The sequence below is a fragment of the Rattus norvegicus genome, chromosome 5, assembly GCF_021556685.1.
Source record: "Rattus norvegicus strain SHRSP/BbbUtx chromosome 5, alternate assembly SHRSP_T2T, whole genome shotgun sequence".
NCBI lineage: Eukaryota > Metazoa > Chordata > Mammalia > Rodentia > Muridae > Rattus > Rattus norvegicus.
In genome coordinates, this window is record NC_141538.1 from 80,556,698 (window position 1) to 80,567,921 (window position 11,224).

The 11,224-nt window shown below is 42.2% G+C and overlaps 1 pseudogene across 1 annotated transcript; it reads right to left on the reverse strand.

Moving 5' to 3' along the window:
• Positions 1 to 693: 693 nt before the first annotated feature.
• Positions 694 to 9,443, reverse strand: LOC134478992 (major urinary protein-like; annotated as a pseudogene). The gene is made up of 6 exons (XR_015620906.1): positions 9,219 to 9,443; positions 8,760 to 8,894; positions 8,457 to 8,530; positions 7,650 to 7,760; positions 6,986 to 7,031; positions 694 to 2,525 (listed from the first exon to the last, which is right to left on the reverse strand). The product of XR_015620906.1 is annotated as a major urinary protein-like, transcript variant X2 (transcript).
• Positions 9,444 to 11,224: the final 1,781 nt, after the last annotated feature.

Genomic DNA, 11,224 nt, shown 5'->3' on the forward strand with positions numbered 1-11,224 from the left:
GCAACAACAACAACAACAACAACAACAACAACAACCTCCAGTCAGAGCAGAATGAAAGAGAAGAAAATTTCATTGTCAAGTAGAGAAGGCCTAAGGTTGAACTCTGAAATGCACTCTGCGGCCTCAGATGGAGTAAATGATTTACTGGGACCCAATTTCCTTTTGAACATTTCTAATGGTAGTATTAGTGTAAGGATTATACAAGGCTCTTAAATAGATTGTTTGGAATATACGTCTCAGTGAGAGTAGTTGGTTATATGTTTATTAAAAGAGTAAACGTCATAGCCATACCCTCTATAAAATGAATATTACTGAAGGACACATTTTACAGTGTTTAAATGGAGTACAAAGTAGTTATAAATATGCAGTTTAATTTGAAGTAAAAATAGTATTCTAAATTCAGTACTTGAAAAGAATTAAACTGTTTTTTTATATTTTATTGAGAGCAGAATTTATCAAAAGTGTCGTTTTGGTGGATTTATAAGAAATTTTCTGATCAATAACTCCCCTTTCTGGGTTTATTTAAAGCACAAACACTGGGCTTGACTAAGAAGAGTTTAGCTAATTTCTTAGCAATAGAAAAATTGAAGGAAAGCAATACTCTGCAGGATTGGATCCTGACTTCAGAGAGAAAGGCACCATCCTGGATTTCTGATACTCATTAGAGAAAACATGCAAAGTAATGAATATTTTAATAGACATTTTTACTAGGTCACTCAGTTCTGCCATAGATGCAATAATCTTACTGGTATTTTACTAACATGAGCATTCTGCCACGGCCTTATTTTATTAAGACACTGTCATTATTACAAAACGGCAACCAACAGATTGGGAATTATTGTTACCAATCCTACATCTGATAGAGGGCTAATATCCAAAAGAACTCAAGAAGTCAGACTCCAGAGAGCCAAATGACCCTATTAAGGAGAGTGTGTCCAAATTAACAAAATCAGAAATGAAAAGGGAGACATAACTACAGATTCAGAGGAAATTCAAAAAATCATCAGATCTTACTATAAAAGCCTATATTCAACAAAACATGAAAATCTGCAGGAAATGGACAATTTCCTAGACAGATACCAGGTACTGAAGTTAAATCAGGAACAGAAGATACCCATTGAGGCTGGATTGCTGCAGGTCTCTAGCTTTGTATCTTTGTACACGTTTCTCTGCCCAGGTTCCAGCTGCTCCCATTCCTTCTGAGGAAAAGCCACAGACACAGCCATGAACGTTACTGACTCCTATCATTCTTATTCAGTCCACAGAGAATTGGACAGTTTGACCATATCAACCCTCACCTCTTCCCTCTCTTCTTCTTTACAAAGGGATTGGCTCTGTCTTTGGTGTTTAGAATTTCATCCTTGGCTTTGAATGTTTCTACTATTTCACATCTCATTTCCACAAAGTGTTTGGTATCGAAGGGGGAAGTCTTTAGGTGAACTCCAGCTGCCATGTTGACCTGGGACTAGCGAGTTTGTCTGGACCTTTCTCTGGGTTGCGGTCACTTGGCTTATGGCACCATATCAGGACATTTTCTATCTTCCACAGAGTCCTGGACTGGAACTGTTACCTAATTTGGTAAGTATTCTCAAGGATAGCTTAGCTTGAGAACAATTTGGTTTTTTGTCTCTTAAATTTTTGCCAAGTCTAAAAGTGAAAAGCCAGGCACGGTGGTGCATGGATGCGGCTGAAGCAACTGAGGAGGCTTTGGTAAGAGAATGATATGGAAGGTGGCAGGGGTGGGGGAGACAGAGAGACACAGAGAGATTTCAGCATAATTGGTTGGCTCTCTCAACAGCGTTTTGCCATATTGTAGCAAACCACAGCAAGAACTTGTTTCAGGATCCTGAGCTTGAACCAAATTTATCTCTTGATCTAGGGGCCAGAGGATGCTATGGGGTGCTGGGCAAACTTTTGTCTTTATCCATTGGGTCTCAATGACCAGACCTCCCCCGACTCCTGGCATGTCCCGAACCATGTTGAGCAGCCATAGCCTTAGAAAGATGTGTCTCTCTTCGATGTATTGGAAAAGATCGTCTATGGATGGAAGAATTGTGCAGCAAGTCTTATGCGTCTATGGTACTTATAAAGCCTCTAAGGCAGGAGCCCTAGAGAGCATTCATCAGGTCTTGGGACTGCTCCAGAGGTGGTGAAATCCTGAGACTCAGCTTATATTCTGGGACATGAGGAAAGATCATGGGTACAGGACTCAGGAGGTCCCCTCATTCTCTCAATTGTTAGCCCTCTGGACACATAGACATACATTTAAGTGCAAGGGTAATCATTTATTGAACTGCAAGAGCAAGAAATTTGTGCGGAATGATCATGGGTGGGTCAAAGAGAAATTTAAGAAAGCTTTTAATTCTCGATGTGTTGTCCTGGGTAACTAGGGAAGATGCTGGAGAGACCGGGATTGCACTTTTCTGTGACACAGGATGGAAATCAGATCGCAGAATTTGTCTCAGGATGCTCCATGGACAGGAAATGGTGATGCTGGAGTCCTGGTGAGAAGTCTCCACTCAGCACTGAGTAATCCAGGAAGAAAGAATACAGGAACCCATTAAGCACTTCTTGGATTGACTTCTGGACAGAGAGGCACTCTTGTATAGAACAAAGGATGAAGAAATAGATCTTGCCCTGCAATCTAATCAACATTATTTGCCAGAAAACGGGGATTTTTTTTTATTAACTTGAGTATTTCTTATATACATTTAGAGTGTTATTCCCTTTCCCGGTATCCGGGCAAACATCCCCCTCCCCCCTCCCCTTCCTTATGGGTGTTCCCCTCCCAACCCTCCCCCCATTGCCGCCCTTCCCCCAACAGTCTAGTTCACTGGGGGTTCAGTCTTAGCAGGACCCAGGGCTGCCCCTTCCACTGGTGCTCTTACTAGGATATTCATTGCTACCTATGAGGTCAGAGTCCAGGGTCAGTCCATGTATAGTCTTTAGGTAGTGGCTTAGACCCTGGAAGCTCTGGTTGCTTGGCATTGTTGTACATATGGGGTCTCGAGCCCCTTCAAGCTCTTCCAGTTCTTTCTCTGATTCCTTCAACGGGGGTCCTATTCTCAGTTCAGTGGTTTGCTGCTGGCAATCGCCTCTGTATTTGCTGTATTCTGGCTGTGTCTCTCAGGAGCGATCTACATCCGGCTCCTGTCGGTCTGCACTTCTTTGCTTCATCCATCTTGTCTAATTGGGTGGCTGTATATGTATGGGCCACATGTGGGGCAGGCTCTGAATGGGTGTTCCTTCAGTCTCTGTTTTAATCTTTGCCTCTCTCTTCCCTGCCAAGGGTATTCTTGTTCCCCTTTTAAAGAAGGAGAGAAGCATTCACATTTTGATCATCCGTCTTGAGTTAGATTTGTTCTAGGCATCTAGGGTAATTCAAGCATTTGGGCTAATAGCCACTTATCAATGAGTGCATACCATGTATGTCTTTCTGTGATTGGGTTAGCTCACTCAGGATGATATTTTCCAGTTCCAACCATTTGCCTATGAATTTCATAAAGTCATTGTTTTTGATAGCTGAGTAATATTCCATTGTGTAGATGTACCACATTTTCTGTATCCATTCCTCTGTTGAAGGGCATCTGGGTTCTTTCCAGCTTCTGGCTATTATAAATAAGGCTGCAATGAATATAGTGGAGCACGTGTCTTTTTTATATGTTGGGGCATCTTTTGGGTATATGCCCAAGAGAGGTATAGCTGGATCCTCAGGCAGTTCAATGTCTAATTTTCTGAGGATCCTCCAGACTGATTTCCAGAATGGTTGTAGCAGTCTGCAATCCCACCAACAATGGAGGAGTGATCCTCTTTCTCCACATCCTCGCCAGCATCTGTTGTCCCCTGAGTTTTTGATCTTAGCCATTCTCACTGGTGTGAGGTGAAATCTCAGGGTTGTTTTGATTTGCATTTCCCTTATGACTAAAGATGTTGAACATTTCTTTAGGTGTTTCTCAGCCATTCGGCATTCCTCAGCTGTGAATTCTTTGTTTAGCTCTGAACCCCATTTTTTTAATAGGGTTATTTGTTTCACTGCAGTCTAACTTCTTGAGTTCTTTGTATATTTTGGATATAAGGCCTCTATCTGTTGTAGGATTGGTAAAGATCTTTTCCCAATCTGTTGGTTGCCGTTTTGTCCTAACCACAATGTCCTTTGCCTTACAGAAGCTTTGCAGTTTTATGAGATCCCATTTGTTGATTCTTGATCTTAGAGCGTAATCCATTGGTGTTTTGTTTAGGAAATTTTTTCCAGTGCCCATGTGTTCCAGATGCTTCCCTAGTTTTTCTTCTATTAGTTTGAGTGTGTCTGGTTTGATGTGGAGGTCCTTGATCCACTTGGACTTAGGCTATGTACAGGGTGATAAGCATGGATCAATCTGCATTCTTCTACATGTTGACCTCCAGTTGAACCAGCACCATTTGCTGAAAATTGTCTTTTTTCCATTTGATGGTTTTGGCTCCTTTTTCAAAAATCAGGTGACCATAGGTGTGTGGGTTCATTTCTGGGTCTTCAATTCTATTCCATTGGTCTATCTGTCTGTCTCTGTACCAATACCATGCAGTTTTTATCCCTATTGCTCTGTAATACTGCTTGAGTTCAGGGATAGTGATTCCCCCTGAAGTCCTTTTATTGTTGAGGATAGCTTTAGCTATCCTGGGTTTTTTGTTATTCCAGATGAATTTGCAAATTGTTCTGTCTAACTCTTTGAAGAATTGGATTGGTATTTTGATGGGGATTGCATTGAATCTGTAGATTGCTTTTGGTAAAATGTCCATTTTTACTATATTAATCCTGCCAATCCATGAGCATGGGAGATCTTTCCATCTTCTGAGGTCTTCTTCAATTTCCTTCTTCAGTGTCTTGAAGTTCTTATTATACACATCTTTTACTTGCTTGGTTAAAGTCACACCGAGGTACTTTATATTATTTGCGTCTCTTATGAAGGGTGTCGTTTCCCTAATTACTTTCTCGGCTTGTTTCTCTTTTGTATAGAGGAAGGCAACCGATTTATTTGAGTTAATTTTATACCCAGCCACTTTGCAGAAGTTGTTTATCAGCTTTAGTAGTTCTCTGGTGGAACTTTTGGGATCACTTAAGTATACTATCATATCATCTGCAAATAGTGATATTTTGACTTCTTCTTTTCCGATCTGTATCCCCTTGACCTCCTTTTGTTGTCTGATTGCTCTGGCTAGAACATCAAGAACTATATTGAATAAGTAGGGAGAGAGTGGGCAGCCTTGTCTAGTCCATGATTTTAGTGGGATTGCTTCAAGTTTCTCTCCATTTAGTTTAATGTTAGCAACTGGTTTGCTGTATATGGCTTTTACTATATTCAGGTATGGGCCTGGAATTCCTATTCTTTCCAGGACTTTTATCATGAAGGGGTGTTGAATTTTGTCAAATGCTTTCTCAGCGTCTAATGAAATGATCATGTGGTTTTGTTCTTTCAGTTTGTTTATATAATGGATCACGTTGATGGTTTTCCGTATATTAAACCATCCCTGCATGCCTGGGATGAAGCCTACTTGGTCATGGTGGATGATTGTTTTGTTGTGCTCTTGGATTCGGTTTGCCAGGATTTTGTTGAGTATTTTTGCGTCGATATTCATAAGGGAAATTGGTCTGAAGTTCTCTTTCTTTGTTGTGTCTTTGTGTGGTTTAGGTATAAGAGTAATTGTGGCTTCATAGAAGGTATTCGGTAGTGATCCATCTGTTTCAATTTTGTGGAATAGTTTGGATAATATTGGTATGAGGTCTTCTATGAAGGTCTGATAGAATTCTGCACTAAACCTGTCTGGACCTGGGCTCTTTTTGGTTGGGAGACCTTTAATGACTGCTTCTATTTCCTTAGGAGTCATGGGGTTGTTTAACTGGTTTATCTGTTCCTGATTTAACTTCGGTACCTGGTATCTGTCTAGGAAATTGTCCATTTCCTGAAGATTTTCAAGTTTTGTTGAATATAGGTTTTTATAGTAAGATGTGATGATTTTTTGTATTTCCTCTGAATCTGTTGTTATGTCTCCCTTTTCATTTCTGATTTTGTTAATTTGGACGCACTCTCTGTGTCCTCTCGTTAGTCTGGCTAAGGGTTTATCTATCTTGTTGATTTTCTCAAAGAACCAACTTTTGGTTCTGTTGATTCTTTCTATGGTCCTTTTTGTTTCTACTTGGTTGATTTCCGCTCTGAGTTTGATTATTTCCTGCCTTCTACTCCTCCTGGGTGTATTTGCTTCTTTTTGTTCTAGAACTCTTAGGTGTGCTGTCAAGCTGCTGACATATGCTCTTTCCTGGAAAACTGGGATTAAAGCATAGAATAAATGACTCTTTCCTTACAGATGGCATATGAAAAATGAAGTAACGAAAGGTCTGAGGCTTGGTTCCACAACATTTGGCAAAAGAAGCTCTGAAGAATGGACATTGCCTTGAGGAATAATGATGAAAGCCTTGGCCACTTTTAAAGAGTTTCCTACGTTATCTGAGTGATGTCTTGGGAAATGGGAAAGATGGGTCAAAGGAGTCTGCTCTCCAGACTGGAGGAGAAGTGGAGATCATGCAACTCCACTTCCAGGTAATAAGCCAAGGTTGTATGGAGTTCAGATGAAGATCTTATTGTCCAGAGTGGGATGGAGTGGGCCACAGACTCTGAAGAGCAGTCGTACACACATCCTGCTAATCTCTGTTTCAAACTTTAACTCTTAATGACACTTAACACATAGCTGAGCCCTTTTTACACAACCATGCAGCAACTATCGAAAACTCACTCCCTTGTTTTCTTGCCTAAGTGCTTGGGTCACTTTACTTTAGAGCTCAAAATAGGACCAGATAGTCACAAATCCACATAATTGAAAGCCATTTTTCAAGCTCTCCTCAAAGACTCCTTATCAAATTCTTCTTATAATAATTTGGGGGCACAATACTAACGCTTTTGGAAGGGCCTGCTCCATGCCCACCCCCTCCTTGCTCTCACTGGAGATTGCCCACCTGGAAGCTCAGCCCTTTCTTCAACCTCGGGCCTGGAGACAGCGATCTGCAGGGTGAGAACAAGAACGTGTTCAGGTACTAGGTCCACTTTATTCCCTGAAGAGGAAATGAGGTGCCTCTCCACCTTTCAACAAATGGCTGATAGCCAATCCCCCAGGTTTATTTCTTCTATGATATAATATTCAGGACGAGAAAAATAAGTGAATCCTGACTTACCAGTCTTGGTTAGGTCAATGATATTGTCCCTAGTGATTCCATGCGCCTTGCATAGCTTTGCAAACTTTACCTTGATGTCTGAACTCAGATCCTTTGTTCTGCCAGTGAAAAGAGCAGCAGTGCTTATAGCAGCTGTGTCCTAGGCATTGACCACAGGACTAAGTGAGGGAGCAGGGGCTCCCCCAATAGGATGAGAAAATGACTGGTGACATGGTTGACAAGTGTGGATCCAATCTATCCTGAATGTGGCACCCATGGAATGGCCTTCTGGCACACAGAGAGATTTCAGAGTGTGCCCATCACTGTGCTTGAGACAGGGTTCAGGTGAACATTGTCGATCTTCGGGAACTGAGAAAGAGGTGGACCAAGCCGGGAAGACCATACTAAAGCTAGAGTTCCTTTCCTCTTTTCCCACCCCAAGATCAGTGTCCGTGTGGAAATACTTTACCGTAAAGCTCCATCAGCTGGATGGTTTCCCCGTTCTTGACATTAACGAGATGAAACATGACATAATTGTTATAGTCTGTCTTAAGTATAGTAAATGTATTCTCTCCGTCATCTGTGGAGGAAATTTGATACAGCTCAGAAATTCTCTTGTCTGCAAGAAATCATGTAAACCCTTTACCTGTTCTACACCAAACATAAAAAATCTTTAAAATACATATCCTGGAAGAGACGTGGGGCGGGGATGTCTGCTGCTACCCATCTGTAGCTTTCTGGACTTGATGAAGTAACTTCTAAGGAAGGGGTCCCTGGGACGATGCCCACTAGAGAACACTTAGCCACAGCAGTGACTCACTCTCTCTCTCATCCTCTCTGAGGGTCACCTGCCTCCCTCAGCACCTTCAAGCGACACGTCTGTCTTTCATAAGTCTGCAGTCTCACATGGCTACATCCTGAGCAATGTGCACCAGTGCTAGCTACCGGGCAGTATCAGATTCCACCACACCATACTCATCCCCCTTGCCTGCCACTGGGTGCTAGCTATTAGATGGACCCGTGTCCCTGGCTAAATCAACCATGTCAGGAAGTTCTTGAGATTCTACAAGGGGTTGTGGTGAGTTCGCTAGTAGAAAGTTTGACTGGGAAGTGCAAGTTCCTGAGTTCAATTCCCAGCAACACACACACACACACACACACACAGACACACGCACACACACACACACACACACACACACACACATACACACACGATAAAGGTGGTAGGGTTTACTAAATCCTTGTGGATAGATGTATAGACCTTCTATATACTTACATTCAACAAAATATTCGCCATCCTTTGGCGTTTTGTAGGCAACCAAATAGAGTTCCCTGCACTTTCCATTTACCCTGTAAAACAGAGCAAGCTGATGCTTAGGGGATTTTTCATCTGGCTGGCTTCTTCACCCTCTACTCTATAGGTATCTCCAGTTTCTGATTCCATTTACCTTTTGAATATTTTTGCAAAATTAGCAAAATGGCTTTTTTTAAAGGTTACTTTGTTTCTGTCTGATACTTTGGTAATTACGAATTTGCTCTTATTTCTTCTCCCTCAGCTAAGGGCAGACAGCTCACTTACTTAATACGGAACTTGAAGCCTAAGGAATTCTCCAAGACATCGATGTGCTGCACAAAAACTCTCATGCTGCCGTTCTCTTCTATCTTTTCTCTTTTGTCAGAGGCCACGACAATCGAAAAACCAATCCCCATTGAGCTGTAATGGATAAGAAAATGCTTAAGGGATAAGGGGGTAGGGATACCGAATGGATGTGTTTCTTCTTGAATTTGGCTTGATAGAGTTGTCACAATACCTAACATTCTGCCCCTGCCTCTCATTGAGTGCAGAGGTCCCCAAACGTTCTTAGATCTGAATAGCATACAACTGATCTTACTTCAAGGTCTGAAGCCATTACTTTGTCTAATAGAACAAGCCACTATACCCATCCCCTCAGAGGACCCGCTCAGAGTGGGTCCTCAGAGGACTCAAGAGTTCTCCAAAGCACTCTCTGAGTCAGAAGTTACTATTCGCTGAGCCTACCTTGTCCACATCGAGGTTCCCTATCACGGAACTAGCTTCTTCTGCATGGCCACAGACCAGGGTCAGGCCCAGACACAGCAGCAGCAGCAACAGCTTCCTGTTGGTAGGGAATAGAATTGCCTCTCTGTCGGGACAATCTCTCTGCTGATGGTGCCCACACTCCACCTCCGGCACTTTGCTCGTCTTTATATGCTCTCTGGGTTCCAGTTTTTTTTCCCTTCTCATGTGTGCCTCCTTCCCTCAGGCTTTGGGGAATGTTTTCTCATGTACTGATGTGAAGCCAAGGATTGTTCCTGTCCTTTTCAAACTTGGCAATGTCATATCCTATGGATTGATTCTATCACTCATTCATTTCGAAAAACATATTCCCAAGAAAAACAGTGGAAGTTCTAGAGGGCTGCCATCAAGAACCAGATGCAAGTTTGGATCTGACTTGGAATCAGAAAGCCAGTTATGGAGTAGGTGGGTACTGAACTGGAAGGTCAAGCATGGAGAGAATCTTTGCTTCAAGACTTGAGTGGAGTGTGGAAGAAGCTGAATTACTTGGGTTTTCTTTGAAAAGGTTCATTCACATTTCATTCATATGAGCATTGGTTTTGCATGTGTACCATGCACACACCTGGGCCCAAGGAAGTCAGAAGGAGGGCAAAAGAAGGAATCTGATTCTTTGAAACCTGTTCTTGCTGAGGACCCAGGTTCAATTCCCAGCACTCACATGGCATCTCACAACTGACTCTAACTCCAGTCACAGGAAATGACCCTCTTTTGGCCCCTGTGATCTCCTGTACACATGTGGTACATATGAACTCACTCATTCAGGCACATATGCATAAAAATAATAAATCTTAACTTAAAAAGATTATCAGGAATGGTCTTCCGAAGCTAACCTGACAGCCCCACCCCCAAACCCACCCCAAAAGCTTGACCACAGAATGCAAACTGCTAACTTAGTAAGGTAAACTGCTTCAGCTGTTTACCACAGAGAACGTTGGACTTTAACTGACTGGACATAATCTCATGTTCAAAGTCATATTTGCTCATGGAAGTCCAAGTGGAAATGATGTCAAGAGTCTGCTTACAAAGAAACACAGTTATAACGGGAACATATTTTGTATCCTTATAAATTTTATTTACCCTGGAACTAGAAACATATAATAGTGTTTGATGTGGGGAAATAAAGAAATCAAGAAGGAGGCAAGTCCTCGATAGGTTTTATTTCCACTTTGTATCAACTCTCTATAGTTTGTACTATTTATTTTCAACTTTCCATACTGTTAGCTAAGACTCAGAAAGATCAAGTGCAATGCCCACCTCGTCCTGCAAGGAAGATGCAACACCGTTGCATTCTTCTCAACAGCCTTTATTGAAGTAACACCTCATTCTTGATACGGGGACCCCGAGCAACAAAGGCACCAGCCTTATATACAAAACAGGCTATGGCTATATACTTGTCCTCTAGGGAGTGGTGGAACATGAAATACCTCATTAGCATGAATATCACTCCAGCCTGATAGCTTGCCAGAGAAATGCCAGGACATGTGCTTTGTGGGTGTTAACCACAAATGACCACCAGATGTCAGCGCCATCTTTTATCTATATGTGCCGCTCCCTACAACTCCTCCTTTTTTGTATTATGAAAAAAAAAGAAGCCAATAGATGGAGGTAGTGGTCTGAGAGAGATCAGACATGTCTCACAGAGTGCCCAACTCGGTTATGGCGGGCTACTCTTGCAATTAGTACTGCACCCCAATGGCAATAAATGAACTTATGCTGTAACACACCATTCTGGGCTATACGTGTGTTTTTATTGGGGAGAAACTGGGCAGAGGAGCATTTGACCAGTCCGTATGTTCAAATGGGGTGTAGCACCTCTGTCTATGACTGGTCTAGATCAGGGTGTCACGTCAATATTGTCATTGCTCCTGTCATAGGTCATTCCTCCTGGCAGCTCGGCCATTCCCATTACTGGGTTACCCTATCGACACCGGGCCCCTGTCTTAGGTTGG